The sequence below is a fragment of the Pinus tabuliformis genome, chromosome 7 (assembly GCF_031772625.1).
Source record: "Pinus tabuliformis cultivar Carrire ecotype Pingquan chromosome 7, CPIR1, whole genome shotgun sequence".
NCBI lineage: Eukaryota > Viridiplantae > Streptophyta > Pinopsida > Pinales > Pinaceae > Pinus > Pinus tabuliformis.
In genome coordinates, this window is record NC_142293.1 from 1,326,757,307 (window position 1) to 1,326,761,467 (window position 4,161).

The following is a 4,161-nucleotide window of genomic DNA, read 5'->3' on the forward strand; positions in this document are numbered from 1 at the left end:
CTCATCAATCTCCATTAAGTTAATTAGGTGTTTTGAGTCTCTTTTTTTGAGAAATTCTTAATTTGATTTCCTTTGGTCATTACTTGGAGGTTTGTCTCAGTCTTTTCACAATTTTGCATCTTTTTTCTTTTGTTTTTGCAAAAAAATTTCCCCCTCATTCCCCGGGGGGGGGCTAAATTGTGTATGAGTGTTAATCACCTTTGAGTGTTTTTGTTTTTTGATCTTTGCAACTCTCACCCAATTTTCTTGACTTGCACTTGATTGGTTCTTAGATTACATTAGAATCATCTTGTGTTTGAGAATTCTCTTGCATAGATCACATTTGAATAATTAGAATTCTCATTTTCAGAATATGAATGAAAAATGTGCATAGATTACATTTGCATACTTTTCAAGTGAATTGTGCATAGATTACAATTGCATAGTTTACATTCTGAAATATCAATCATAGATTTAGATCAGCTTTCTTTGATTTGAATTTATATATTTTTACGCCGTAAGGCGTTTCCATTTGAAATGGACTCTCCTGTGATCCGCGCTGTCTTGGTTATTCACCATTAGATTTAGTGTTAGACGATTAAAAACTTTACTACCGTTGATCTCATAACTGACAACTGACTCTTGCCGCTCAATAACTGACTCCTGTGATCCTCCTGTGATCCGCGCTGTCTTGGTGGGGGTATACGAAGGGGATGCTGACTCTTGCCGCTCAATAACTGACTCCTGTGATCCTCCTGTGATCCGCGCTGTCTTGGTGGGGGTATACGAAGGGGATGCTGACTCTTGCCGCTCAATAACTGACTCCTGTGATCCTCCTGTGATCCGCGCTGTCTTGGTGGGGGTATACGAAGGGGATGAGTTTCCTGTGATCCGCGCTGTCTTGGTGTGGTGGGGTATACGAAGGAGAATGCATTTTGGGTGATGGTTGTGTTTAAGCATTGGGTGATGGTTGTGTTGCTTAAAGGCGGAGCGAATACTCCATTGCTGATGGTTGTGTTGCTTAAAGGCGGAGCGAATACTCCATTGCTGTACATGTCTGAGGAGAATGCCTTTTGGGTGACGGTAGTGCTGCTCAAAGGCGGAGCGAATACTCCATTGGGAGGGCTATACCTGGACGGTCTACCTCTACTCAACAAATGTCTATTTCAGGTCTGGCTGTAGGTAATTCATCCACCTTAATCTGTGGTTCTTAATGCATCTGAGCAAGTCTACAAGAAAAAAGGACTCGACATTTCTCATTAGTAGACAGAAGGCAAACTCAGTAAAGAAACCATATATTTTTCACCAAAAATTATTGAGATATGTAGTTTCCAAGGAAATAGAACAATAATAATTTATATCATTGTCATTGGTAGTTCATCATTAACTCATCTCCTAGTGCCTCTGTCGCTTATTCTCTCTATGCATATTCTTCCCCCAAAAAAATGGCAACAATTTCATTTCTGAACACCAGAAAACACAAATGCAATACTCGTCGATTTTCAGCAACAAATTCCAGTTAAATTTTGATATTTTTTTTATAATAATTTCCAGTCTTCAACCTTCACACGACAAAATGAAAACAAAAAGAAATTGCAAGAATCCAAAACACAAAGGTTCTCATAATGAGAAATGATTTTTTCCATCAATCAACAGTCGCTTCGAGTAGAAATAGAAACTCAACATGAATATTTAAATAGTAAGCGAAGACAACTAAAGACTGCTGCATTTTTTATTTTCACGCAGTTTCCAATTAACTTCTGAGCTTTGTTTGGCTATGATTTCCAGTCTCAATAAAAATGAAATTGAAACAAAATTTTGCAAGAATCTGAAACAAACACGAGTTTCAAGGGCCGAATGTCTAAAGGTTTCAATAAGTAATTTGAACCTAAATTCTGCGTTTTTAACGAGCATTTCTAGCTTTAAAAAAACACTTAAAATTCTGAAGTCTCAATCAGTAATTTGATTTTAAATTTTGCATCTTTTAACAAACATTTTAGCTTCAAAAATAAGGACTAAAGTACCCTGAATCTAATAAAAGGAACTAATATTAAATACAAAATTGGTGAAGAGCTGATCACAGCAGGGGAAATTGTACCTGTACATCTAAAGTCTCAATCAGTGATTTGATTTTAAATTCTGCATCTTTTAACAAACATTTCTAGCTTCAAAAATAAGGACTAAAGTATCATGAATCTAATAAAAAGAAGTAATATTAAATACAAAATTTGTGAAGAGATGATTGTTTGTGAGATAGAGGCCACAACAGGGGCAATTGCTCTTGTTATTGAGATGCATCATGATGCCCATGTAGCAGAAGTTGTGGCCACAAGCCATGCGGAACGCGTCCTTCATCATTTGCATGCAGATAGGGCACAAAAAATCCTTGTCCACCTCCCATTTTGAGACTCTTATAAAAGCCCTTGTTTCAGATAAAATCCCTCTCCCTCGTTTCAGATTTAGCCGTCGGTGATTCATCCACCTTAATCTATAGTTCTTATCACATCTGAGCAAGTCTGCCAAAAAAAAAAGACTCGACATTTCTCATTAGTAGGCAGAAGGCAGACTCAGTAAAGAAACCATATATTTTCTTGAAAAAAAACTATATATTACTAGCGAGTTTCAGAGCTGCACGCCAGCAACAATGGTTGCGGTTGAGAATGAAAGTAATGAGATTTTGGTCCTCCTCGACAGTCCATGTCCATGTTCCTCTGTTTAGCCTATTCTTATCATAACATGATTGTCTCCGTATCTCAGAAGGTTGATAGATTTGAACTCGACACCTCTTGCAACTAGCTAGCTATATTGATTAATAGAAATTGATAACTATGCCCTGTCTCCTTTATTCCTTCTGCCCTGTGTTTTCTAGGTCATCGTGCTTCTCCCCCATGTGTTCGGCTCACAGATGCCAAGTGGGTTGCATGCAAGCCGTCAAATTTGTTTATTATATATATATATTCTACTATTTTTATGGGAAGGTTCAACCTAACACTAACACTTGTGTAGTGTATGCCCGAGTCAAAAATAGCAAAGGCTTTTTTTCATACAGAGACTCATTGGATTTCGATGTAGGCTTATGGCTTTCATTATGTTTTTCCGAGTAACTCTATTATTGCTGAAGGTATCAATGAAGAGCCAACACCAAAATAAGTTTAAGTTTTTTCATGGTCACGTAAAATTGGAATAAATTAATTAATATGGGGAAGACTATCCTAAATTAATTAATTAATAAATTTGGGGGAGGCCACATCTCTGGATATAATGGGTTTGAGTATTCGGAAGGCAATGCTCAAAATCAAGTTTTTTATTATTATTTATGGAATCAAGATTTGGTGACGTGATGACAACTGGGCTTCACAATTTCGATTATATTTTAAAAAATCTTGAATTATATTGTCAATGGTATCTGATAGAAATTGTGAATTCTGTTGATCATGGCATTTCATAGAAATCGTGACACATAGGGTAGGTGAACGAAAACAAACTGTTCAAATTTTTAAGTACGGATTGAAGTCAAGTACTGATTAAAATAGATTTTAGTTGGTATTTGAAAAAAAAAATTAAATCAATTTTCTAGTGTTGACTAATCCCTGTTTCGGTGATTGAAAATTCGGACAACTATTTTAATGGGTAATGGAAAATTTAAAAAGTTATTCAATTATGAAGGATGTATGTTATATATTATTTTGATATATTTTAGTTGGTATTTGAAATTTTCGAAAATTCTAATTTTCTAGTGTTGACTAGAATCTGTTTCAGTGATTGAATATTTAGACAACTATTTTAATGGATATTGGAAAAAAATTATTGAAACATTGGAACTATTTTAATGGGTATTAGAAAATCTGGAAAATTTTTATTTGATGATGCAGGATGTGTGTTATAGGTATTTTATGAAACCAAATTACAATTTGAATTATCTATATTTTTTTTTTAGAATTAAGAACATGTATATATTTTAAAAGATTTGAGTATCTACATTTCTATATATTTTTGAGTAGTCAAATAATTGTTAAGAAGTTGGGTGAAAGTTATCAAAATTATTATTTTCTTATGAATGAAGTGGCAAGAAATATATCATATAAAATAATTACTACAATTTATTAACCTTAAGGAAGATTCACTACTATTGAAATGTGAAACTCATTTACAAAATGGATTGAAGTGTGATGGTGTCTTTGT

General features: G+C 34.6%; 1 long non-coding RNA gene across 1 annotated transcript; it reads right to left on the minus strand.

Annotated features, from left to right (window-relative positions):
- Positions 1 to 2,272: 2,272 nt before the first annotated feature.
- On the minus strand, positions 2,273 to 2,877 carry LOC149252473 (uncharacterized). The gene is made up of 2 exons (XR_016266052.1): positions 2,593 to 2,877; positions 2,273 to 2,495 (listed from the first exon to the last, which is right to left on the minus strand). It is a non-coding gene; the product is annotated as an uncharacterized LOC149252473 (long non-coding RNA).
- Positions 2,878 to 4,161: the final 1,284 nt, after the last annotated feature.